This window comes from Manis javanica, chromosome 5 (assembly GCF_040802235.1).
Source record: "Manis javanica isolate MJ-LG chromosome 5, MJ_LKY, whole genome shotgun sequence".
NCBI classification, from domain to species: domain Eukaryota; kingdom Metazoa; phylum Chordata; class Mammalia; order Pholidota; family Manidae; genus Manis; species Manis javanica.
The window spans coordinates 104,689,107-104,716,993 of NC_133160.1; the positions used below are offsets into that span (position 1 = coordinate 104,689,107).

The following is a 27,887-nucleotide window of genomic DNA, read 5'->3' on the forward strand; positions in this document are numbered from 1 at the left end:
AACACCAGTGCCCCAGCTCGAATACAGTCATACAGAGAGCAAGTTCTCCTTTACTCTGCCTATTTTGTTCTAGTCCAGGCTTTCCACAGATTGGATGAGGCTCACCCGCATTAGTGGGGGCAGTCTGCTTTCCTCAGTCTGATGATTGAAATGTTAAACTCATCCAGCAGCATTCTCACAGACACACCCAAAATAATTTTTAAATATCTGGGCACCCCAGGGTCCAGTCAAATTGACACATAAAATTAAACATCACAGAATATCATTAAATTGAACTTGGATTTATTTAAAGAAATACGAATATTTGATATTATATATATATATATATATATATATAGTATAATTGACTTCATATTCCTCAATTTGAATTTAGAATGATTTAACATCTTGACAAGGCAAGAAGATAGAAATCTATTTAGTAGTGCCTGGTTCTATGTAGGAACACAGCTATTGAGAAAATTTCTTTGAAAAAGAAATTACAAGTTATGTTTTTGGTTGATTTCTTTATCATTGTGTCCCTCTACTTCCATCCTATTGGCTGGAAGTTTCACAAGTGCAGTAAAAAGGGAAATTGATTTTTAAAGACACATACTGACGGCAGAACTGTCAGGAGACAAGGAAGAACAAAAGAGGAAGCAGAAAACATTTCAGTGATGGGGCTGACCTAGAACAAATTAGGTCCATGTTTAACTTTATTTGTAGTTCTTCTTCCAAGATGATATTGTCCTGAAGACAGTGCACTCCCAAATTAGTGAGCATCCTGACTGAGATAACTAGACCTACCAGGCAATCTTAAAACAAATATGTTTTCTTATCTTATCATGATATATGGGAAAGAAGCAGGAAAAAAAATATTAAACTAAATTAGTGTTCCAATAAGATATGGAACACTATATAAAATAGTATGTGTTTGGAATCATCAATAATCAAGTTTATTTTATTCATCCCTTTTATTAGCATACCTGATGAAATCATGATAGTTCTTAATTGCTTGACTTAAAACTTTTCTACGTGAATGGAAATGCAAAATGGTGTTGGTAAAACTGAAACAGGAAAGAGTGAAAACGGACACATTCATTGTCCTCATTGGATTTACAGACAAATTAGGTAATAACATATAAAACTATAAAATTGCATCTGTGATAGTGCTATGTAGGAAAGCTGACTGCTTCTAGAAAAGTTTTTAATGGTGGGATTTTGTGACTTAGGTAGTTCAATGAAGGCTTCTTTAAGGCAGGTGAAGAATGAAGTAGACTGTGCAAACGCCCTGTGGCAAAGACAGCCTGCTCAGAAAGACGGACTGAAAGCAGGCCAGGGTGATAGCAGCAGAGAAAGTGCAAGAAGTCATGGTAGGAGCTGACACTAGAGAGATCTATGGTGAACCAACCATGCCAGGTCCTAAGAACCACTGAGCATTTTTAAGTGGAAACAATAGATTGGAAGGGGTCCATGTGAATATGGGAAGACCAAATATGAGGTGACTGCAGTTGTAAAAGTGAGACTAGGAAGTGCCAGAGAAAATGGAAATAAGTGTTAATGTTTGAGAGATATTTAGAGAGTAAAATTACCAATACTTGGTAACAGATTTGATGCAGGGAATAAAGAAGTGTTACAGATCTGTCTTTCTGAGTAAAGCAATAGAACAAAAACAGCACTTGGGGAGAAAGTTTTAAAAGACAGCTCTTGCACAAGACCAAGAGTTGTTTATAGCAATTGAAGACAGGAGCAAATACTTATAGACCTCAATTTATATGCTTTGCTCATAATAATACTGTGTCCCACTAGAGCAGAATGAGGTATTTCTGTACCATCCTGTGTATGCTTCTGTTATAGTTCTTAAGACATTATAATTTCTGGTTTGCATCAACCTATAGGCTGTGAACTACACAAGGCATATGCTAGATATTATTTGTCTCTTGCAGATAACCAAGTTTCTGGCATAGCAGCTGCTCAAATATTTGCAAGGTGAATAATCAGATCAAGAATCAAACTTAAAAATTTTCTGTTTTCTGAATTATATTTAGCATGGTTATACATTTATAAACAAATATATTTATATAAAATCTACCAAATTCAAAATTCCCAGTTAATAACTTTATTTAATCATTTACATTTTAACCAAATGTGGCTACATTACAGATGTGATCCGATTTACTGTTGGCCAGCTTTAAAATAATGCTAAGAGCCACGACCACCACATGCTAGTACAGAATATAATCCTAAATTTTATATAGCAGACTTATTAATTTTGCATCACCCAGCATAGTACTTTTTAGCGTGATTGAAAGACATGGAATAAATTAATAGTGGTTTCTTGAATTCCAGTATCTACTTACCGAAGTGTCAAAAACCAACTATTTTTTTCATTCTGATCAGCAGATGGCAGTATTTTACTTTATTTAGCTAATAGAGATTTCTCTCTCCTGAGTCTTGAGACTTCAGACTTTCATAATTTAGATAGAATCTATTAAATTACACTGTTTTGAGAATTAACTCTATACTTTTTGACCTATAAATATAGAAGGGGGCTGGTTTAGACTAAAATAATAATTCACACATTTTTTTAGTCAACTTGAATGTTCTAAAATTCTTTTTCAATTTGTTCTTTACTTGGTTTATTGAAAACAATTGTTCTCATTTTTGCAAACAATAGGAAAGCACAGTTTATTCTACTTTGTTCCTTAGCTTTATTTCTGAAAAAGATCAATGATGAACAGAACTTCTGGGAATAAAATTTAAATTATATGTAAACTAATGTGGTACACTTAGAAGTTTTACTGGCTTTCAGTTTCCCCCCTGTAAGATTAATCCTTTGAACTCTGAAGTTTTGGAACTTGAGAGTGAGTCAGGAGATTTGGGTTTTATTCAGAGTGCCACAAGATAATGTACTAAATGGTCTATAATAAGCCACTTGAATTTTTTTTTTGGCCAAGGTTTTTTAATGAACGAAATAAATCTACTATTTGGACTAATATATTTAACTTGTAAAAACACTGTCAAGATACTGATTTTAAAAGTCTGAACTTTCCATAAAGAAATCTGAAGGAATTGAAGATGAAGAGGGGCCTTCACACTCTTTGTATAAATACATTAATAATGAAGTGTTCAAAAGCCTTTTTTTATATTATAATTACAAACATGATGAGCAAAAGCAAAAACTGTTCCTATTCAGTTTCCTCGTGTGGTCATGTTACTCTTTGAAATTTAAAATAACTTGTGTATTATTTACATAGGTGAAAACACGAAAACAATAACACGAAGCTACAACCTGCTACCCCCAAAAAACAAAACAAATGCTTCAGAACCTCCTTCAAGTGTATTTATAAAAAGAACAGAAAAAGTCTCTAATTGGAACTTTCTAAAAGCATCTCTCCCCAATTAGAGTGCAATAATGACTCTAAATGGCCTGGTCTGGAGGACAGCTCATCAGTTAATTATAAGGAGTTCTCTAAATTGAGGAGTGAAGAATGATCTAAATTTCAATCAGTGCAGATAAATATGGCTTTGTCATTATTCACTTGATATTTAGACAGTCCATCAAAAGGAGATGTGGAATAGAAATATTATTGTCTTTTTGAAAAGATTATGAGAATAAAACTGAGTATTTATTTACCCAAAACTATATTCTTGTGTAGAATATGGTTTCTATAGTCATTCACTTCCCATGATCTCCAGAGACTTTCATTTGCTCGCCTTGTTTATTTTCCATCTGACCCTTTCAAAGAAGGAGAAACAACATGGCATTTCTATTGTTGTACCTAATAGCCTGGGAAAATGGATGTATATTTTAAATTATGTAATTTAAAAATATGTCGATTGAGCCTCAACTCTTTTTAATTTTTGTGTTCCAGCATAATTTAGCACTCTGTATCCTGGTAATAAATATCTTATGCTTATATGTGGGATAATTCTACTTGCCTAAGTTTAAATTCTTTAGTCTCAAAAGCAAATGTAAAGAAAACAATTGCTTAAAATAGCAAATTGTCAATATGTCTTATTTGTCCTTCCAGATTTGCTACCAGTCTTCCAATATTGCTTTTCTATTATTTTTTAAATTTCTTTCTCTTTCTATTATTTTTCATGAGCCTTTTGTCTCCATCTTCTTTCATATAAAGTTATGCTTTATTTGTGTTCATAGAATTTTCAGTCATGTTAAAAACAAATATGGGTTTTGTTTGCTGTTAGAGATATCCCCTTCATTGTTAATTCTCCACAATCACCTTATTCATGAATTGTATAAGTTAGGGACTAGGCTTTGCTTAGAAATAGCCCTTCCTGTTTGTCCTCTATTCCCAGAGGAGTTTGCTGCACATGCCTCAATCCCTTTCCATCTGGCCTCTGCACAAAGGGCTTATCCCACTTTTACACATTCTTTGTTTTATAGAGGACCTTGAGTTTATCTGGAGTGAATACTTAATAAGTAATAATCATGTTGCAGGAGAACCTGATCTGACCTTTTTGAAAATACCCGAACCATAAGATGACAGAGAAACTACACTTAGCCAGCAACAAAGACTAAAGAAGGTAAGGAGTGATATGAAATAGAGCTGCAAAGAAGTCAGCTGCAAAGAAGTGAAGGGTCTGATTTTTCTTGGTAGTATTTATTATTTCAGTGCTTATGTTTACATGACTTCAGTGAAAAAGAAAACAGCTTGCTACATTTTTGCATAGATCACTGAAAAACCTTTGTGACATTTTGTTTGTAAGACATTAGCAAGAAACTGCTGCATTTGCCTACTGATCTAACAATGAAATTTATTGCATTGTTTCTTTCAACAGAAAATACTTTTAATTAAAGTACGGTTGAATTTTAAAATTTAGAGCTCCTCTTTCTTCAGTGTAAATAAAACTATGATATGATTCCTGAAATCTCCTATTTAATTGAAAATCCTCCTTTTAAAATTCATGCTGGTCTCAGTGTTTAAAAGAAGTCAGCCGATTTTTTCACTCACTCTATATTAATGTTATCTTTTTTTTCCCTGCAAGTATGCCCTTTTATAAGGAAATAGTTAAGTCAAGAATTTTGTGATTTTTTCCCCCTAGCAATAGTACAGAAACACAAAAGCTTTAGAATAAACACCAGAAGGTAAAAAAGATGCCCCCACAAAGACATTCACACCATATAGTTTAATTTATTCCAAAATGTATTATACAAAGCTGTCTCAAAGATTTGATCCGGGTTTAAGAGTTTTAGATGCAGATGTTGCTTGTTGATTTCAAACAGAATTGCTGGTATTGTGAAGTGGCAACAGAAATCTGGAACCTAACTGGGTACAGGGTACTTTGTGAGGCTCAAAGACAAAATTTAGAACCCTACTACCTCCCTGCTCCCCAAAGCATACTACTGTTTTTTATTAAAATGTATTTTTGGGTTTGACATATTTTCAGAAAGCTTTGAAACACATTCTTGTAACAATGTTAGTTTTGAACTTTAAAAAATTACTCAATTTAAAGCAGAATAGGTGTTTTCAAATGTTTCTCCTCCTATTTGGCTTGTTGAAGGGAATAATCTTTGAACACTTCTAGTGGTCTTACACTGGAAGGGTAAGGCGCCTTTTTTTTTTTTTCTTTCATAACCACTGTCCCAAAGGAACTGTGACCTCCCCTGGCCAAGTGCTCACATATAATAAATAATCTCTGTTTGTCGCTGAACCTTGTAATAAGTGAGTGAATCCTTCCAAGTGGGTCCAAACTGCCAAAAGCAAAGTGGCTGAACCATAGCAAACAGCAAGTCCAGCTTACTTCATCTTTATTAAGAGGAAATTCACAAGCTTCTGTAGATTGCAGTGTTAGGAAAAACAAGTTTGTCATTAGAATGGTATTACCACTTCCCCACTCCAAGCTGGTTTAAGGTAGTCCACTCATAATTGCTGACTCAGTTTGCCTCCATTGCCAGAACTGAAGCATGGCCCCAAACTGTCCCCTGGATTGTTTGGGAACAAACAGCAGAGGGGCAAACCGATGATCACTTGGCAATTCTAGGTGCCAATTTGGTCTAAACACTGTTTCTTAGGGTTGCAAAGGTATAAATAGTGCCCTTCACAGGAAGGAAAAAAAAAACACCCCTAAAATCCTAAAGCGACCAGCTCAAGGTCACGCACAGATGGCAATATTTGAGATCGGGCTCTTCCACTCCTCGGTCCAACAATGGGCCAGAGTCCAACACAACAGGATCCGGGAGTTTTAACGCTGCGTAGTGAAACAGCTAGCGTGGGCAGCTCTTTTGTACTCCAGCTGGAGTAAAATTAACGCAGCCTCCCGTTCTTCCGTCGCTATCTTACAGCATCCAGCAAATGGGTCGTAGGGTCAAGAAGAGCAGAACCCAGCTGACCTTTCTCAGCTGAGTCCTTTTGAGAAACTGGCAGAGGAGGGTGAAAACCTCGGCAGAGGAGCAGTGCTCCGAGGGACGGAAACGGGTCGCTGCGGGCAGGGAAGGGGGTAGAGGGTAAGGAGTGAAAACGGGGGCCAAACTCGAGCTGAGCGAAGCCAGCGCCCACTGCCTGCAAAAGGGACGAAATCAGCCAGTAAGGGTGAGGGAAAAGCGGGAAGCAGAGGGGAGGGAAGGAAGTAAGGAAAGAGGAAGGAAAGGCAGCGGACAGAGGAAGAGCAGCTGCAGCTTCTGCGGCCGGCTTAGTAGGAGGAGCAGGAGGGGAAAGAGGAGGATCCAGAGGCAGTCAGTCAGGCAGCCGGCGGGAGGTGGAGAAAGCCGGCGGTGGCGGCGGCGGAGGAGGAGGATTAAAGATGGCCACCAGCAGCTGCGGGAAACAGCAACCCCTCACTTTCCGGAGCGGTCCCTGCGGGTCGGCCCGGCCTTGATGGAGAGAAGCCCGAGGAGCGCCGAGGCTGAGGCGGCGGCGGCGGCGGGGACCCAGCGAGGAGGAGGGCGCGGGGGAGCAGGGACCCGGGCGGGAGGAGGCGAAGGCGGCGGCGTCGCAGCCCCCGCCGCCTAGCGCCGTGCCCGTCCCGGCGGCCCGGTCCCCGCACCTCGCGGCCGCGGAATCCGGCCAGGCCAGCGGCCCGGCCCCCGCCGCGGGGCTCCCGGGCCCCGCCGCGCCCGTCGCCAGCGGCCGGAGTCCCGGGCCAGGCCCGCCCGCCTCCGGTGAGTGCCCCCTGCCCCCACCCCGCTCCCAGCGCACCGCGGCTGCTTTGTTCGTGCGGGGCGGAGGCGCTGCCCGCTCGCGGCCCTTCGCCCGCTGTCCCTGTGGACAGACCGCGCGGCCCAGCCGCCGTTCCCCCGGTGCCGCCGTTCCCCCGGTGCCGCGCTGCCCCTCAGCCGTCGCCGAGGCGGGCGGCCGGGCCTGTGTCCTCCACTGCGGCCTGGAGAGGGCGCCGTCGTGGTCGCGGTCGGGTCACGGGTGGTGGGCAGGGATGCTGGGGAATTTCGGGGAGTGGGGGAGGACAGGGCTGGACGTTGCCTCTAGTAAGCAGCGGGGGGCGTAACCTGGCGGTTCAGGGATAGGGGTCCGGCCCGGGCTCCGCCGCGACCCGGCGGGGGTCTCCGCTCCCGGACCCCCCGCGCTGGGGCGCCGCCCGGAGAGGCCTCCATCCCTCGGGCGCCGTCTCCGGGGCTGCAGGCCTCTCCTGGCTTAATCCCGAGCTCTGCTTTCCCAGCGCCCTAAACTGGAAACCCTTCATTGATGGAACCAACCAGGGAGGCTCCTGGGGTGTGTGTTTGCCTTTTTATTCTCTTGTACACGCGATGTGGTGGCATCGTAAACATTCACGGTTGAGGGGTTTAAAAGCAGTACGACCTTTCGGACCAAAAGCCGTCGGTGTCTGATCATCAGGTGCAGCGCGTTTCATCGATTGTTACCATTGAATTCTGAGATCTACAGTATCAGGTGTTCTTTCACTGAAATAATCTGATAAAACCAGATTGAAAGGTTGTTTACTATATATATGTGAACCCTTGCCTTTACTTCCAGTGCCCTAAAAATGGTTGTTCCCTGTGGGAAAATGGTGCTAGTGCGTACGAAAAACTATTTTTTGTTCAGTAATGGGCATGAGTTGATTAGTACAGAGTAGTTATTCTAGTCTGAAAACCAGATAATTAAGAAAAGCAAAACCTTTTGCTTTGAGAAAGCATCATATTTAAAGGTTAGAATTATTTAATATCAGGTTTAAAACAATTAGGTTCCACCATCAGGCTAACTAACAAACAACAAAACAGAATCAATACGTTGCCCAAAACATCCAAAAACCCACCGGATGTGATATTAGTGAATAGGTCTAGCAGAAAATAAATCCCACTTAAAAAAACAAAACTTTATAATGGGACTCTAAGCATAGAAAATAGCTTGGTATGTTTTTTATATTAAAAGTACATGCTGCGTTAGGCTGACTTGAGAACTCTTCCTACAATATTTAAGCACTGATAGTGCATCTTATACTTTGAACCGTTCTTAAGCTGCCAGAAATAGGTTTCTACTACTAGTTTTTCTGAGGTGAAATCGATTCATGTAGAAAATCTTATGTTTCTAATTTAAACTTCCTGCAAAAAGTTAAGAATTAGAAAACATGATTTGGTCTTTCTTGCAAAGTCTGTTTTTTTAAAAAGTAAATGACAATGTAGTATTTCATTAGCTGAATTCTCCACTGCTCAATTTAGCAATTTTAAGTTTACTCCAAACATTCTTAATTTCAGGCATGTGCTTCAGAGGGTTCTTGAATCCTCAGAAATCATATGCAGAATGTAGCATGTATTTGCTTTTTCTCTGGGTAAACAGTCCATGGAATCAAAACATTCTCAGAAAGATCTGACTACAAAAGATTATGAACCACTGGATATATAATTAAAGAATAGGTCTCCTGTATATTTGGAGAGTTAAAATTTTTTGGGTTGGATTTGATAATTTATATCCTTAACTTCCAGTTATGGCTAAAAAAGTGTTTTTCACTGAAAGTTTACCACATAGAAATCATTTTTCATGCATTCTTATTGAAACCTCAGGAAAAAATGTTAATCCCATTTTACATATAAGGAAATAGACACTTGGTCAAAGTCACACAGCTATTGGTGGGGCCAGCATTTTAACCAGGACTATCTAAAGAGAGCCAGCACTCCTTACAAGACTGTGCTGGGTTTTGAATCAGATAGCACTTGCCTGATGTTAAAATGAGTAATTGATGTTTTGTTAAAATTGAAAAATAGATCTGAGATTATCGTAACACAGTATCATGGAATTTTAGAGCCACTGACTCCCAGGTAGGAAGAAATTTTAGTTATACTAACCTCATTTAATGATACTGAGCTGAAATCACACCCAGAGTGGGGCTGTTTCTACAATACCCTTGGGCAGGATTATCCAACCTCTGATTTTAACACTTCCTGTGATTACAAGTTCACTTCTTTTTTCAACAATTTAAATATTTTTCTATTTATGTGAGTTAAAATCTGCCTTCCTGATATTTCTACTGAAAAGTCCAGTTCCCCCTTTGTCTGTATAATGCATTTATCATCTATAAGTTATTAAGAGATAAATGACTCCTCATCTTTTCATAGGCTTATTGAAGTATAATTTACATGCAGTAATTTTGACAAATGTATATAGTTGGATAATCACCTCCATAATCAAGATGTAAAACATTTCTATCACACCAAATATTTTTCTCATGTCATTTTGTAGTCGGTCCTCTCCCTCTGCCCCCCAGTCCCTGGCAATCATTATTCTAATTAATGCAATCATTATTCTAATTATTCTAACTAATATTTAACTACCAGACTGTTTTACAAAATACCTATACTAGTATTCTTACCAGTGATGTAAGATGCAGTTGTTTTGCATCCTTGCTAACACTTACTATTGTCAGTTATTAAAATTTTAGCCATATATTATATGTGTAGTGGTCTCCTTTAATGTTTTTGACTTCTTAATTCTCATTTTCAGTAGTATTTGAACCAGCATAGGAAGTTTATGACAGATAATGCTAACTAATCTTTTGTTTTGGCTTGGTCACCCGACATGATTTCACTATGAAGGTTGTAGCACTCAAAAGATATTTCTGAGTTTCTTGTCCAATTGTCTATAATGTTTTAGAATTGCTTTTTAAAAAGGAATCATTAGGGAATTCTAATACTTAGCTGTTAACATTGTTTAGAATTTAGCTTTAAAAAATAGCTAGATAAAGCTTTGTCTCTTTAAAAAGTTAGAATTAAAAAATAAAAAGCATTTGTTCAGCTTCTACTTTGACTTACAGAAGGTGGACTGAAATAATTCAACCACATCTTTGAATTCATCCCAGGTCTTATAAGAAGCATTAATACAGAAATGATTGTAGAATTATTTTTCAATATTTAGAAAGCTGATTTTCATTTAATATTGTAATGTATATTCCTGATTAAATGTATTTGATTTTTATTGCTATCATCAAGTTTGTCAAGTATTACTTGTTTTATACTAATGTGTACTAATTATAAATGACATTCAGAGCACTCATTCTTTTCTGGGACATACAGTGGTTTTTAGTTTTTCTTAAGAAGCAACAACACATTTGAAGGCTAATCATTTAAATACAACTTAAAAATAATACATTTGTGATATTTTAATATCAAACATACATCTTTAAATCTCTTTTCTTTACCAGCCCAAACCTTAGGATTCATACTGACTGAGATATTACACAGGCATGTCAGCCTCAACATATCCAACCCTTTACTCACTCTTTCCCCCAAAATGTCTTCCCTTCCCAACTTCTCAACGTGAGTAAATGCCATTATCATCTATTTTGTCACTAGATGGAAAGCTGGGCATGGTTTTCCACTCCTCGGTCTTCCTCAGTTTCCACATCCAGTTAAGCATCAGGTCCAATTGTTTTTCTCTTCTAAACATTTCTTCGGTTCGACCCCTCTTCCTCAAGGCCTTTACGGAGGCCCATATTTCTCTGCTGAAGTATTACAGTGGTCTTCTGGTCTTCTAAATGCTTTCTTTAACTCCACTGTCACTCCTCATTCAAAATGAATTCCCTTTTCTTTTTTAATCTTAACAAAATATTAAGTTGTGGTCTTTTTAATATGCACCTTTTCCCCTTGCTTAAAATCTTTTTTCTTTAAATTAAGGTATTGATATACACTCTCATGAAGGTTTCACGTGAGCAACATTGTGGTTACAACATTCACCCATATTATCAAGCCCCCCCCCAACCCCATTGTAGTCAGTGTCCATCAGTGTAGTAAGATGCTACATTGTCAGTACTTGTCCTCTCTGTGCTGTACTGCCTTCCCCATGACCTACCTACATTATGTGTGCTAATCATAATGCCCTTTTATCCTCTTCTCCCTCTACACCCACCCTTTCTACCCACTTCCCTTTGGTTACTGTTAGTCCCTTCATGGAGTCTGTGAGTCTGCTGCTGTTTTGTTCCTTCAGTTTTGCTTTGTTGTTACACTCCGCAAATGAGGGAAATCATTTTATATTTGTCTTTCTCTGCCTGGCTTATTTCATTGAGCATGATACCCTCTAGCTCCATCCATGTTGATGCAAGTGGTAGGATTTGTTTTCTTATGGCTGAATAATATTCCATTGTGTAATGTACCACATCTTCTTTATCCATTCATCTACTGATGGACACTTAGGTTGCTTCCATATCTTGGCTATTGTAAATAGTGCTGCGATAAACATAGGCGTGCATCTATCTTTTTCAGACTGGGCTGCTGCATTCTTAGGGTAAATTCCTAGAAGTGGAATTCCTGGGTCAAATGGTACTTCTATTTTTAGTTCTTTGAGGCACCTCCATACTGCTTTCCACAACGGTTGAACTAATTGACATTCATTCCCACTAGCAGTGTAGGAAGGTTCCCCTTTCTCCGCATCCTCACCAGCATTTGTTGTTCCTTGTCTTTTGGGTGTTGGCCATCCTAACTGGTGTGAAGTGATATCTCATTGTGGTTTTAATTTGTCTTTCCCTGGTAATTAGTGATGTGGAGCATCTTTTCATTTGCCTGCTTAAAATCTTTTTAATAGATCCTATGTCATTATCATAGAGCCATTGAAGCTTGGGGTCATAGTCTACACAAAGCTTTGTGTGACCTGGCTTCAGCTTTTCTCTAGTCTCATCTCTGACAGCCACTTATTTATTCATAATTAAAAAAAAAAAGATATGAATGTCTCCTATCTGCTCTGCAGTGTCATAGGTAATCGAGATTAAATCCTGTTGAGGGATGGACAACAAGTGTATGTTGTTGGTTGGTAATGAGTGCTGTGGAGAAACATAAGCTAGGTGAAGGAGCTGAGGAAGTACTAGGGTGCTGAGATGTGGGTGGGGTTGCCATTTGTAGAGGGCTGTATGAGAAGTCCTGTCTTATATGGTGACATTTGAGCAGACTTGAAGCACTAGAGGGAGTGAGAGTTTTAGATCTGAGAGAGAGTAGTGCCAAGGCCCTGAAGCAGGAGGGTGCTTGACCTGACCTGTTCAGAAAACAGCAAGGTGTTGGCTGGAGGGAGATCAAAGATGAGGTGAGGATGGTGGAGGCACTGGCAGATCATGCAGGCTCAGTGTGGTGAGCTCAGTGAATTTGAATCTAGAGTGAGTTCTCTGCATGGACAGAGATGCATTTTTGTGTCCTACTTGAAGTTTCTGAAGTATGCTTCTCTTTCCCACCCTTTAGCCATTCTTTCTACCCAGAATAGTGCTTTGGTAGGCCCGCCCCTATGTTCCCTCTAAGACTCGGTCATACCCCTACTTTGTATCTGCTTTGTTTGTTTGTCTCTTTTCCCTTGGCTGAGGTCCTAGATGTTTTTTAAACCTTCGATTCCCATTTCATTGAACTAATGTCTGTTGAATTATTTAATTGCTGAAAACAGGATTAGGCATTGAAAGCTGGGTAGGAGATACCCAACAGGATTGCATAGTGACTGCTAGCTCATGTGGACATGGATTATCTCTGTTCTGCTGACTGCTGTACATTCAGTGCTGGGGCAGTGAGTTGCACATAATAGGTGCTCAGTAATACTCAGTGAATGAGTTGTACATCCATATGCTAGCCTATGTTCTTTTCCTTCTTTTGCTTCCCTTAAACCTATGGTCAAGCTTCCCTCAATCCCTTAAATGTTTCCCTACGGCTTTATCTTCCTCCAGTCACATGCTCAAGAAATGCCAAATATGTAGGAAATGCATTCACTCATTCATTACAAACAAAAGAATAATAAAAACATGTAGACAGTTTCTCTCCAAGTGAAATAGGGTAAACTACGTGATATTATGGTTCATTCACACTTTGTTTTCCTTTCTTGGGTGAGATTTTTTTACTTTATTACTAGGCCCTTGAGTCCCTAATAAATAAGACACTGATAGGTCTAGAATATCACTTCTATAAACAACTCAGGCAGGAACCCTGCAGAGTGTACAGTCTAGTAGCAGAAATAAAGTCAACTCTCTTCCTTAGTATGTTTCATCTGGTTAAATATGCAGCTCCAGGTGTGTGTTCACCTTACTGTTGGTGTAGGGCTTAGGATTTTTTGTGCTCACCCATGAGTCTGGAGAAGGCCAGGCTCCAGCATAGACCTTTGACCCTGGAGCATCTAGGTACCATCTTAAACCTAGAACTCCTAGTTACTGGTAACTCCAAAGCCCTCAGTCCTTATATCTCAGGCTTCCACATCCTGTCTGATCCCCTAGTACCTAGCTGCATGTTTTTGAGCCTGCAGGGGAAGGATGTTCGTAGATCCTAAACGGTGTATCTGCAGAAGCTGTAAGACTTGAGGCAAAACATTTAATGTCTGTTACTGATATGAGTCATTTTTCCTCTCTTTTTATTTAACCAGAAATCACTGGGTATAGACTGTCTTGTGTATAACAGATCATAAATATTGGATTATTGATCTTCCATAGTGTTGTAATTCATTGTGAGAAGCTAGTGATGGTAGGCCTTGCTGTTTTTTAGTATATGAAATAGTTTGTTGTATATCTTAGCTCACTTAATGTGGGTACTGTTTGTATTTTGACTAACTAAACTATAATTTTACTAAGTGCTGAGTTTTTCTTTGGGGTTTGGGTTTTTTTTATTTCTGTTTTAACGGTTATGCATGAGTAGGGCTTTCATTTTCTTTCTCTAATAGAGTGGTCTTACTATTAAATTTATGCATTGGTTTTCTTATGTCAAGGGAAATTGTTAATAATTTAGGTGCAAGTTTTCTCCCATAAGGCTTTTAGAAAAAATTTTGTCACCTGCTTCTGTTTGTATTAGTGTATGACTTGGCACAATATTAATGTATTTAGTTATTTTAAGTTAAATATATCATTTTTTGTGATATTCCACAAAAGAGCACCATGGTGATCAGGTACTGCAGTACCCGAACAGGCTTGAGACCTGTGGGTGGACTGTGACAGCTGACAACTCTTTCTGTTATTCTGACCTGATTCTTTTAAGCCTAAGCCTTAAGAAAATAGAATCTTAACTTAGTAAAGAGAACAGGCATAGGTAGTACTGTAATAATGCATTTTGATGAAGTTGCAAGTTTAGTAACTTTAAATCAATCAGATGCTCATTTAGCTACAGTGGATTTAAAGCACTAAACTTGGATTTTGGAGTTTAGAAGACTAATTGAGGATTACAAAAAAAGTAATAAACTAATAACAGTTGCTCTGTTCTTTTGTGTATGGCCTAATCCCTTTAAAACATTCATTATTCCTGTCTATAAAAGACAAGTGTCTATTTATAATGATACTTCAGAGGCCCGAAAGTGAAGAGATTTGAATTCTTGTTCTACCTCTGCACTAGAGAGCTGTGCTACTTTGAGCTGGTCATCTGTTGGCAGTCCTTTCCACTCCAGGTCCCTTAGATAATAGTGATAATTGAGTTCTGACACTAATTCTTTTCACTTTCTTCAGTTCTTAAGCCCTTGTTACCTGTGTTGTGAGAGGGATCATGTGACGGGGTGATTTTTGACATGTGCAGTAGGTATGTCATCAACACTTGATGAATTGGCTACATTTTTAAATACCAGATCCAACTTCCTCTACCTATATGATGTTTTTTACTACCTTGTTTTTCCTCTTCTCCAGCCAGTATGGACTTAGGGAGGTCAGTTAATTTAATGTTAGCCTAAGAAAAATAGGAACCTGATACACAGCCATAATCTGATATTAAAAAGTCGTGCCAAAATTATTTTGTAGTATCTGTTATTTTCTTCATGGGGAACAATTAATTTGTTTATCTGCGTAGAACCTTGTAGGTTTTTTGCCTTGCTCTAAATAAAACATCCACATATGTAAAATTTTGCTTTATAAATTGCATAATTTAAGAAGTGATTAATTATTGTATATAGAACTCAACACTGTAAAAAGAATCTCAGAAATATCTTCTTATAATATCCAAGTCTCTTAGTATATTTTGAGTGTTTGAATTTAGAAAAGCAATTTATTTATCATGATTTCTCTAACATTTATTCAACTGCATTACCTTACTGGTAGTTCTTTAAATTTTGAAGTAATTATAACTTACAGGAAGTTGCAAAATACTACAGTTCCTTGTACACTTCACCCAGTGGTAATACCTTACATAACTATAATGCAATACTAATTTGCATTTTATTACTAAAAGCATAATGATCTTGCTCATTTTGAAAAATGTTGCCCAACACAAGAATGTTGATATTTTTGTTCACCTCACAGGGTAAAGTGATTAAGGTGTACAAATTCAGATCCTATGCTTTGTTTCCATAACCAGCCGACCAAGGGTATGTTTTTTTCCTGCATTTCCTATAGAAGGGGTCAGGTAACTAGGCAAAAAATGGCTGGTTATTTTTTCACTGGGTAGTTCATTCACAACCCTGGATATAGTCATGTAAAATTTCAGTTACATTCTTCTTAATTCCTCTTTGCTGGACTTCTTTAATCACTACAATATTTGCTTACTAGGAACTTTCATTCTTATATCTAACAATATAAAGAAATACTGAACAGTTTGTCAAGAGGTAGTTGTTCAATACCTGCTATCACTATGCTGAATAAAGAGGAACTTTTGGAAAAGTAGAAAGGGTATTTATAGTGGAGTTGAATAAACAGCTGTAGAACATTACCACATACTGTATAATGTATTTCTGCAAATTTTATTCGCTCTCTAAACATGTACACATAGGCATATAATTGGCCTTCAATAAGCATTTGTCGAGTGATTAAGTATACTTAGGTAGTAAGCATGTCAGAAAATTATGTAAGTCTTAAGAAAATAAATGTTTACTTTTAAGAATTCTAGGACTGTTCATTATCAAGTGAAAGAATGATAATACATGGTTTATTATGTTTCTCTATTCCCTTCACCCTAGAAATCTTCTCCCTGGTTAAAGCCCAGGTCTCTCTGACTGCAAAGCCCAGGTTCTTTCTCTGTGACACATTGCTCTTTAAAACACAATATTAGGTGATTTAGGTAATAAATGCCATAGTTAGTAACCAAGTCTGAGATAAAAATAAACACTGTATCACTTATTTTAGAAAAATCCTTGTGTATTGATTGTCTAGTAATTTTATTTAGCTTGATTTATTTATGTAATGACTAGTGACTAAATCAGATCAAATATGAAAGATTAAACTTGCTTTGGTAACCTAGTTCTTATTTCCAAAATGATTGATGTGAATATACTTTTCAATGATGCTAACATTAATAATATATTAATAATTCTGTAATTTTTTCCTGAATATTTATTAAAAATGTGTGCCATACTGGGTAATATGGGAGTTAGCTACGTGGGTGTTAAAGACATGGATAGTTCTTCTCTCAATAACTTGATAATATAGTGAAGGTAAGATAAATGCATAAATAATTGCACAGTATGTGATTAGTCTGTGAGGTACAGCCGTTCTGTGAGCACTTAGTGAGGAGAAAGATTACTTTTAGTTGAAATGATTAGGGGACCCTTAAGATGATGTTTAATCCGAATTTCAGGGGGATTAGTGGAATTTCCTTGTTGAAGACCATGGAACTTATGTCAGAATTACAGAGAATGAATATGTCAATTGATTTCAGTATCAATCAGATGAGGTTTCCTGGGGAAAAAAAAAAAAGCCTAATTTTAATACTTAGCTAATGAAGATAAGGATTAGGAATAAAGTCAAATGTTTAGGAAAAACATTTTTAACATGAAAACCTTGCTTTTGCTCCTGAGCCATTTTACATCTAAGTCACCACAAAAATGGTACTACATACATCTTCCTGAGCATGTACTCTTTTTAATTATCATTTGACCTGTTGGGTTAATGACAGAGGTGCTTTATATATTTCATTTTTTCTAAGTCTACAAATAAGTTAGATAACTTATCTATCTCTTTGGTCAAAATGACAACTGATATATTCCTGTTTTATTATTTCTGAAGTTCCAGTGTTTAAAGTATTTATATTAATCCCTGAGTGAAATAGTATTGACAAAATTATTGTGACATGAAGTAGCTTGGTGTGGACTTAAAGAAAAGGCTGGATGAAGAAGGGAAAGGATACTGTGGGTAAATGGCTACCCCATAGGAAAAAGGGGGGAAAGAGAGGGAAGAGAGAGAAAATAAAGAGCCTTCTATGTAAAGGGGAATTGTTCTGCCTTAGGTCATTCAGTCTAGCAGATGCAGTGCTGGACCTAGTCAGACTTGGAAATATTTCCAAAGTCTAGTTTCTTCATTTACCATATATAAAAGAGCAGAAAATCTTTTGACTTTGCTTTAGTTACACAATAAATATTAATGGAGGGTGCTGTCAACATACTCATTTGTGTTCTCCACTTCCTTTTGCACAGCGACCTAGATTTAAAACTGAGTCACCAGGGTAAAAACGTTCAGTGATTCCCAGCTTGTGTGAGGTTGTATAACCTAAGCAACCACACGGGTTGGCATAGGTGTTTATACTTTGAGGAGGGTGTGGGGAAGCCCGACAAGACAGAGCAGCTGTTGGAAAGGCATTAAGGCTACCATTACCAGCCACGTGCAGCCCTGTAGTTGGGCGGGGTGGGGGATGTCTTTGGATATGACTATGCTAGTGATTTCTAGTCACCGCTTGGAGAAGAGTATTTCATCTTTCTTAAAAAGGTTACCCTGGGATCAGACTAGAGCCCTCCAAAAGTGTCAAAAAAGAAGTTTAGTTTTAATAACTGAGGTATAAACAAAGCTAGACCAGCAGAAAGGGTAAGAGTAGAACAGAGTGAGTATCAGAACAAACTGGGAACCCTTGTCTTCTAACCTAGGGTTTAAAGGCTGGGTGAGTTCATATTACTGATGATTCGATCCACAATTGAATATGGGGCTAAAACTGCTTAAGTCCTTGTTGGTGATCTAGGATTCAAGTGACTGTAGAAGCAAGGTCCATGGAGAGAAAAAAACAGGCTGGGTTTGACATGCTTTTATATGCTATAAAGTATCTTTTCAGAAACAAATCCATTTCTGTAGTTAATCAGTAATCATTTAGTTTGCTGTATTGGCACTGGTATGGCATCACGAGATGCAGAGAACTGATGTTTCATAGTAATGTCTTAACAGGGAACTGCTGCTAAAATGAACAAACAAGCTTTGGAGTAAAATATGCTTTCTTGCAAAATAGAGGATATGAATACATATGTTAGGAATGAGGGTTCTAATGTCACAATTCTGAAGGCAAAAGAACACTATGCTAGGAGTTCACGTTTTTGAGTGGGGTAAGAGGAAACAGGGAAAATGTGTAATTATGATCATTTGACATTAAAATGAGAACCTTCTATACCTTTTATACTTTCTAGAAGAAATCATGTTATGAGTAGAGCTAGTGGGTATTATGCTCAGTGAAATAAGCCAGGCGGAGAAAAACAAGTACCAAATGACTTCATTCATTTGTGGAGTGTAACAACAAAGCAAAACTGAACGAACAAAACAGCAGCAGACTCACAGACTCCAAGAAGGGACTAGCGGTTACCAAAGGGAAGGGGTTAGGGAGGATGGGTGGGAGGGAGGGAGAAGGGGATTAAGGAGCACTATAATTAGCTCTCACAACATAGGTAGGTCACAGGGACGGCAGTACAGCACAAAGGCAAGTAATGACTCGGTAGTATCTTACTATGCTGATGGACAGTGGCTGCAATGGGGGGGTGGTGAGGACTTGGTAATATGGGTGAATGTTGAAACCACAATGTACTTCACTTGAAACCTTCATAAGGTGTATATCAATGATACTTTAAGAAAAAAAAAAGCACAAACACAAAAATAAAAAAAGTCATGTTAGCATTTTTTGAGTTGTAGTCAGCTGATATTCTTTAGTCACTAGTCAGCTTAAGGGAGAGCAAAGGGCGTCTTTGGAACCCATACTGGAAATTGAATAATGACGTATAAACAAATGGGGCTTGATCAGAAGAAACTACAGGAGCTCTAGGAAATCTTATTAGCAGTTTTTATACCTTCTTTCTAGACCCCTACCGTTAATGTGATTTCACTCTCCAAGTATAGTCTCTCCCCTTTGTCTTTTCAGTTTTTGTATTCCAACAAGAAAGGATTAGATTGGCCCTTTTGGGTCATGTATCTATCTCCCAGAGCCAAGGAACCCCAGGTTTGATGTATAGTAATAGCCCTAGGGGTCTACCCCTGTGTGCGGGGGCCCATTCACGAAGGGGAAATCAAAAGCTGGGCAGCGCTCCTTGGAGGTATGTAGAACATCTCACCCTTTGGTAGTTTAACCACTCCTTTTCCCTTCTCTTCTTTCCCTTCCCCACTTATACAATGTAGATAACCTGCTGTTTGTTGAGATAACCCCTTTTGATGTAGTTTTTTCTGGTGGGAGAAAATCTGAATGCAAGCTGAGATGCCACATCCAGAGGCAGGGTCACAGGACCACTGATTCTGGTCAAAACATCATGCTGCCTTGGTTCTGCTGTGACCTTCTTGGTATTTGACAACCCAAATTTAATTCCTACTAACTTGCCATCTACATGATTAAAAATAAAAAGAAAATGCATTTAAAGGGAGAGACCAAAGTGCTATACATACATAGTAACTAATAAGGAAATGGTGGCTACAATCCTTAGTTTTTGCACCAGTGCACACACCCTGACCTGTTTCACTTCACATTTCAAATATCTTGGTTTATCAGGGTTGTTCCTAACAAGCTGACCTGGTCTTTCATTCTTGAGAGGGTCTGAGCTCCTTGTAGTTCAGATGTATGGAATTGTGATAGTCTTCTGCAGACCTCAGCCCTTTCCATACTACTACCAGAAGGTACTCCAGGGACTCCCCTGTGTTCCTCTCATGGTCTTTGGAGCCCTCAAAGGTGTAGAAGCAACCTCACTTCCCCCCTCGATTGTCAGGGACATTCACTCCCATCCAGTTCTGTACCTCCACTTTTGTTTGTTCTGTCATGAGGAAATCAAACTAAACACAATAAAGCTCATCTTTGAAAACAGTAAAGCAGTTATTTTGTCTCTTGGTCTAAGTATTTCTTCCTAAAACTTTAAGATCAGCAGATTCCAGAGTCCTTAAGAAGTAAAACTTTGAGTAGAAAAGACATCACTGTTACCATTTGGTTCCCATATCCAGTGTATTCTGAGGCTGGGAAACAGCATATATTGGTTGTGGTTCAGAGCTGGTATGTCCTGCAGAACCACACCCAAATTTAGAAGTTTTTAGTTGGAGCACCAAGTGGTAAGCTTCAAGAAGCTGTTTCTTCCTACTGTAAAGACAGCTGCATCTGAATAAGAGTATTTGATAACAGTAAAGAGGCTCTTTGCCATTTGATGTGAATTCCTGGATCACAGGCCGTGTGATTTATATGAAGCACTCAGTCTTGCATAGCGTGCTAACCAGTGGCAAATTCAGAATTGGTGTCTCACAGTGAGGACCAGCCATCACCGTTTCTGATATCCAAGGAGCTTATTGTAATTTGCCTGCTAAGAGGTACTAGGGCAAATGGGTTCCCAGCAGTTGTGGCAGTGAGGTCAGTCTTAGTGTATTTGATCTCTTGTATATCTGCTTCTCCTGCCACCTTAAAGCTACTGAGCAAGGACTGCACTGGCTTTGACTGTGGTGTGGGTCATCCACCCAATTATTAAGAGTCTTTATATTTTGATTTGTTTGCTTTGGCAGTGACAGGATTCTGATGAGGGATTTTTTTTTTAGGTTATGGCCCCATTGTGAGAGGTTCATTCAAATAGCCACTCCCTGAATCTGCCCTATCATTTTTTCCACCCATCTTTTCCTTAAAGGCCATTGATCATGGCACAGAGAAGGGAAGGATTGTAGCCACTCTTAAGAAGTGTCTACTACAGAAGTAGTAATGTATCTGTAAATTCTCAACACTGAAGTGAGATTTTAAGCCACAGCCAATGACTGTTTTTAATTTTAACTTATTTTTGTCTTAATTGGCTCGGATATTTTCCCTTTGAGTTCTGTTATAATTCCTCAACCATAAAAGCCTCATTTAAAAATTTTTTATTTTGCTTTATAGAATTCTAAAATATCATATAGTCTAAGTTTATGAAAGTTCGTGTGCATATGTATGGACATTATGTGCTCATTTGAGCCTAGGAAATGTCTGAAAAAGTGCATACCAGACTTGCTAATGACTATCTTACGGGCATGGGTTAAGAGAAGAGTTAGTATTGTGGTGGAGAGCAACTTCAAAAAATGTGTTTTACTTGACATTTTATACTACTAAGCATGTGCTTTCATTAATGTGAAAAATGCCAGCATTTGTTTCTTAAAGTTACAGATAATTTCAGTATGATTAAGGACCAATAATCAGTGCTTACATATAAAGCTAATAGTGCTGTCAACAAAAGCTTATATACTGCCCTTTTTTCTCTTTTTTTTATAGCATATATATTTGACATTCAGATGCTTACTGGAAGTCATTGCATAAATTACTTTTTCATGTAATTACACTGAAGTTTAGTCTTCTTTGCATTTCTCATCAACATAAAATTTCCATTTAAAACTATGTAACAAATAGTATATCACAATCTGAAATATCTACTTCAAAAACCAAATTGCAATAGGAATTGCAGGAAGGAGTCCTTCAACATGTTATTCTCCCTTGCTAATTTTAGTTTTCATATCTGGGCATCTGATAGCAACCCAATCTTATGAAGGGCTCTTAACTAGGAGTATAAGAATGTATTTTCTATTTTTTAGTATGTGCCGGCCAGATTACATCATTCTGACTATTTACTAGTTGATAATCATTTTGTTACCTTTCAAAGAGCAGGCCATTATCTTTTTTTAAAAAAACGATTCCTTCAATATACATATAAGTGAAGAACTCATCAAGTGTACAGCTCAATGAATTTTCCCAAAATGAACATGCTGTACCATTTAAAAAAAAAATGGCACAGGCTGGGGAAAATATTTGCAAAACATGTATCTGGCAAAGGATTTGAACTAGAATATCTAAGAACTCTCACAATAAGACAACCCTGTCAAAAAATGGACAAAGGATTTCTACACACATTTCACCAAGGATACATGAATAGCTAGTATATACCACAGAGAAAGATGCTCAGTGTCACTGATCATCAAGGAAATGCAAATTAAAACCATAGGGTGATACTAGGACATACAAACTAACATAGCTAATAGTCTGACAATGTCAAGATTGATGAGGGTGTGGAGCAACTAGAAGTTTCCTCTCATACATTGCTGGTGAAACGGTATAGTCCCTTTAGCAAACAGTTGGTTAGTTTCTTATAAAGTTAGACCTACTCCTTATGAACTATGAATTCCATTCTTAGTATATATTTCCAAGAGAAGGGAAAGCATATGTCCATAAAAAAGCTAATATTTATAGCAGCATTAATTCTTACGGTTTTAATTTGCTTTTCATGAATAACTAATGATACTGAATAACCTTTCATATGCTTGATTGCTACCTATATCTGTTTTTTAAGAAAAACTGACATTTTTTGCCTTTTTAAAATTAGGTTGCTTATTAAGTAATTAGAGTTCTTTATATATTTTTGATATATACTATACAGATAATTTACGTATTTGGATATATATATATCTTTATCTTTTATCTTATGAATACTTTCTCCCAGTTTGTGGCTTCATTTCATTTTTAAACTGTGTCTTTTAAAGAGAAGTTAATTTTGATAAAATCCAGTTAGTTTTTTTTTATCAGAATTTTTTGCCTCACCCAAAGTCACAATGATTTTGCACTGTTTTCTTCTAGAAGTTTTATAGTTCTAGGTTCTGCATTGGGGTGTATTAACCAGTTTGAGTTAAGTTTTGATGTGATGTAGTGTATGAGTTAATTGAGATTCTTTTGGTTTGGTTTTGAATGTGGATGTCCAGTTCTATCACCATGTGGTGAAAAGTTTTTCCTTTCTCCTTTGAATTGCTTGACATTTTTTTTTGTCAAAAATCAATTGACCATATATGTGTATTTCTGTTTCTTTAATCTCTATTCTTTTCCATTGATCTGTCTCTTCTTTCACCTCAACTACAGTGTCTTGATTACTGTAGCTTTATAATAAATATGGTGTTCATTTCATAATGTGTAAGTCTAGTTACCATGTCACCATAAAACCTATTACAGTATTATTAATTATATTCACTGCGCTGTACTTCATATCTCTGTGATTTATTTTATAACTGGAAGTTTATACCTTTAATTCCCTTCACCTCTTTGCTCATCCCCCTGCCCCTCTCCCCTCTGGCAACAACCAGTTTTCTCTCTGTGTTTATGAGTCTGTTTCAGTTTTGTTTTGTTTTTTGAGATTCCACATATAAGTGATATCATAGGGTATTTGTCTTTCTCTGTCTGACTTATGTCACTTAGCATAATACTTTCTAGGTCCATCCATGTTGTCACAAATGGTAAGGTTTCATTCTTTTTTATGGCTGAGCAGTACTCCATTGTGTATTTATACCACATCTTCTTTACCCATTCATCCATTAGTGAACTTAGGTTGCTTCCCTATCTTGGCTATTGTAAGCAATACTGCAGTGAACATAGAGAGCATATATCTTTTTGAATTAGTGTTTTTGTTTTCTTTGGTAAATACCCAGAGATGGAAAAGCTGGATTGTATGGTAATTGTATTTTTAATTTCTTGAGAACCAATCTGTTGTTTTCTATAGTGTCTGTACCAATTTATATTCCCACTGACAGTGCACAAAAGTTTCCTTTCTCTACATCTTTGCCAGCACTTGTTATTTATTGTCTTTTTGATAATAGCCATTCTGACAGGTGTGAGGTAATATCTTATTGTGTTTTCAGTTTGCATTTCCTTGATAATTAGTAATGTTAAGCATCTTTTCATATGTCTGCCTTCTCTGTTTTTGGAGAAATGTCTGTTCCAGTCCTCTTTGATGTTTGGTGTTGAGTTGAAGTTCTTTATATATTTTGGATATTAACCCCTTATCAGACATATGATTTGCAGACATGTTCTCCCATTCAGTAGTTTACCTTTTTGTTGTGTTGATATTTTCCTTTGCTATGCAAAAACTTTCTGGTTTGATGTAGTCCCATTTGTTGATTCGTGCTTTTTTTGTCCTTGCCTGAGGGGACATAAACCAGAAGAGTTGCTAAGACCAGTGTCCAAGAGTTTACTACCTTTGTTTCTTTTAGGAGTTTTATGGTTTCAGGTCTTACATTTAAATCTTTAATCCATTTTGAGTTTATGTATTGTGTAAGACAGTGGTCCGGTATCATTCTTTTTGCATGTAGCTGTCCAGTTTTCCCAGCACCATATCTTGAAGAGACTGTCTTTTCCATGTTATATAGTCTTGCTTCCTTTGTCGTAGATTAATTGACTATATAATTATGGGTTTGTTTCTCGGCTCTTTATTCTGTTCCAGTGATCCTGCACCTGTTCTTGAGCCAGTACCATACTGTTTGTTTACAATAGCTTTGTAGTTTAGTTTAGAATCAGGTTACGGGGGGCAATACCTGCAGTGTTGTTCTTTCTCAAGATTGTTTTGGCTTTTAGGAATTGTTTGTGGTTCCATATAAAATTTAGGGTTATTTGTTCTAGTTCTGTGAAAAATGTCATTAGTATTTTGATAGGGATTGCATTGACTCTGTAGGTTGCTTTGAATAGAATGGGCATTTTAACAGTCTTTGAATTCATAAGCATAATATATCTTTCATTTATTTTTGTTGTCTTCAGTTTCATCAATATCTCACAGTTTTCAGAGGCTAGGTCTTTCACCTTGGTTAAATTTATTCCTAGGTATTTCACTCTTTTTGATGCAGTTATAAATGGAATTAAAAAAATATTTCTCTCTGTTCATTATTAGTATATAGCAATGCAACAGATTTCTGTATATTAATTTTGTATCCTGCATACAAATTATAATTTGCATTATAATTATTATATTATCATAATGTATTATCCTGTAATGAATCTTGATGTCAGGTAATATGAGTACTTCGACTTTGTTTTGTTTTGGCTACTTTACTTTCCTTCTTTTTTTGTATATATTTTAGAGTCATCTTGTCATTTTCCAAAATAAAAAGTGTACCAGAATTTTTATTGGAATTGCATTGCGTCTGTAAATAAATTTGAAGAGAAGTGATACCTTAACTATGTCGAGTGTCCCTGTCTGTGATCATGGTATATCTCTTCATTCAGTCAGGTCATCTTTGATTTGTGTCATCAGTGTTTTATAGTTTTCAGAATACAAATCTTGCACATAGTTTGTTAGATTTATCTTTAAGCATTTCATGTTTTTGGGTGGTTATAAAAAGCAATATATATATATATATACACATAATTTGCAGTTGTTTCATTGTTGGTATGTGGAAACACATTTATCTTTTTATATTGAACTTTGTATACTACAGCCTTGCTAAATTCCCTCATAAACCTAGTAGGTTTACCTTCAGTTAAAAAAAAATCTAATATTTTTAGTAGATTCTTTTGGAGTTTTCTATATAGACAGTCACATTGCCTGTAATAAAGACAGATTCATTTCTTCTGTTGTAATGTATGCCTTTTATTTCTTTTTCATACCTTATAGCACTGGCTAGGACTTCCAGTATAACATCAAAGAACATTCAATCTTCCACCATTAAATGTGTTGTAGCTGTATTTTGTTTTCAGGATGCCATTTATCAGGTTAAGCTCCATTCTGTTCCTAGTTTACTGAGAGTTTTTAAAGAATGGATGCTGAGTATTGTCAATTTTTTTTTTGTCTCTGTTGAGATTATCATATGGTTTTTCTTCTTTTTTCTGTTGACCTGGTGAATTATATTGGTTAGTTTTCAAATGTTGAATCAGCTTTGCATTTCTAAGATAAACTCCATTGGGTCATGATGTAATATCCTTTTTATATATTGCTATTGTTTTGTTAAAATTTTTTGCATCTGTGTTCACAAGGGATATTGGATTTCTAGTCTCCATTTCTCTTAATGTCTTTGATCTTGGTATTAAGATATTACTTTGGGTAAGATACAACTTTGAGTAGAGCTTCTTTTGCTTAGAATTGAGCTGGTTAATGTAGTTTGCTATATTTTGTGTAGAAAAAGGAAGGGGGCTGTAAAACATGCAATAATATTCATATTACTGAAAATAAATGTGTTTCAGCTAAAAAAGTGAATTTTGTTAGGAAATGGACTTTGAAGCAAAGGGGCAAAGGGCCATGATATATATAATTTATCCTTAATTGGTTTAGAAATGTATCTGCTTGCCTTTGCAAAAAGAAGCGGTGGTAGAAGGTAATGGGACCAAAGATTTATGGGAAGGAATGGCACTTCTCAAAGTATACCTTTTTATATAGTTTTGTATAGTTTGACTTTTCAAAGCTTATTATCCTCCATATTCAAAATAAGGATAGGAATGGGGATAATCCTAAACTACCAAAGCAAATAAATTTGATTGCTTTTTTTTTTTTTTTTTTTACATTAATAGTGTACCTACACTGGAGGGAAGAAAGAGTGAATCTAGTAGAATCTAGTATTAACACAATACTTGACTGTTTACCCTAAGCTTGGCAGAGGTTGGAGGGAGGGACTGCAAACAAATCCTGAATTCTTTTATTAAGAGTTATTTTTTGTAGTGTTGAAGACAAGTCAACTCTGGTTCTTCTTAAGTGTATTGTGGATTGAGTAAATGTTTTGAGTTTGTTGGAGCCAGGCTTGAGGCAGAAGGGATATATAAATATGAAGTGGGAAAAAGCAAAAATGAATCATGTGGGGATGGATTGGAACTGAAAGTATGAATTTATTATTTTTGAAACTAGTTCATATATGTGTATGATGTGTATGTATATGTATGTATGAACATCTATGTGTACATATATTTGTGTACATGTGAGTATATACATGCATGTATTTCCTGGTAGCCCTGTGCAACAAAAGGCTAAGAAGTAAAGAAGCAAATGAGCACACCTAATTCCCAAATCTTGGTTTCTCATTATATTTGCAACACAAAGGAACCAGAGTTCCTCAGAGAAGTGACTGATGCAGGCCTGGGCAGGATACATACCAGGAGAACCTGTGTAATTTTTTTTTTTTCCTTTAAATGCTAGAAAAATGAGAAAATGTTTTTTAAAAAAATGGGAGCATGTCACAAGAAGTCTGTTGGATTTCCTCTGGCCCAATCTGAAATAATTTTATCCTCAAATAAGTATAATAATGAATGATGAACCATTGATTCATTATCCATAATGATAATAAGCTGATAAATTAATAAATAGAGAAAGGAGCTCTTTTGCTTACAATAGAATTCTGAATTCTAGACTCAGAAAGTCATCATTTTGCTGCTATTAAAGATTAGACAGGGCAAGAATAAAAAAAAATCAAGGAGAAATACTGATGAGCAGGATATTTCCACAGTGTTAAAGTGTTTCCCCATAAACTCTCTTATTTGCAAAGCATAAAGTAGGGATTATGCATTGGTGAAATCCAACAACAGCATGGGACAGATCGATATCATGTTATTCCAGATATGACACCCTGAGGGACACATCATCATCTATGTAGTGTTTTGGCCAAGACTGCATAGCCCGAATCTA

General features: G+C 37.1%; 1 protein-coding gene across 7 annotated transcripts in view; it reads left to right on the forward strand.

The window, feature by feature from the left end:
* The first annotated feature begins 5,762 nt into the window (after positions 1 to 5,762).
* The window catches only part of WDFY3 (WD repeat and FYVE domain containing 3), a 281,845-nt gene continuing 259,720 nt past the window's right edge, over positions 5,763 to 27,887 (forward strand). For 4 of the 7 annotated variants that reach the window (XM_073237349.1, XM_073237354.1, XM_073237353.1 and 1 more), the window contains exon 1: positions 5,763 to 7,099. The gene's annotated coding sequence lies outside the window, so the exon portion shown is untranslated. The remainder of the gene's footprint in view (positions 7,100 to 27,887) is intronic. The other 3 variants (XM_073237356.1, XM_073237355.1, XM_073237357.1) reach the window with 1 other exon arrangement.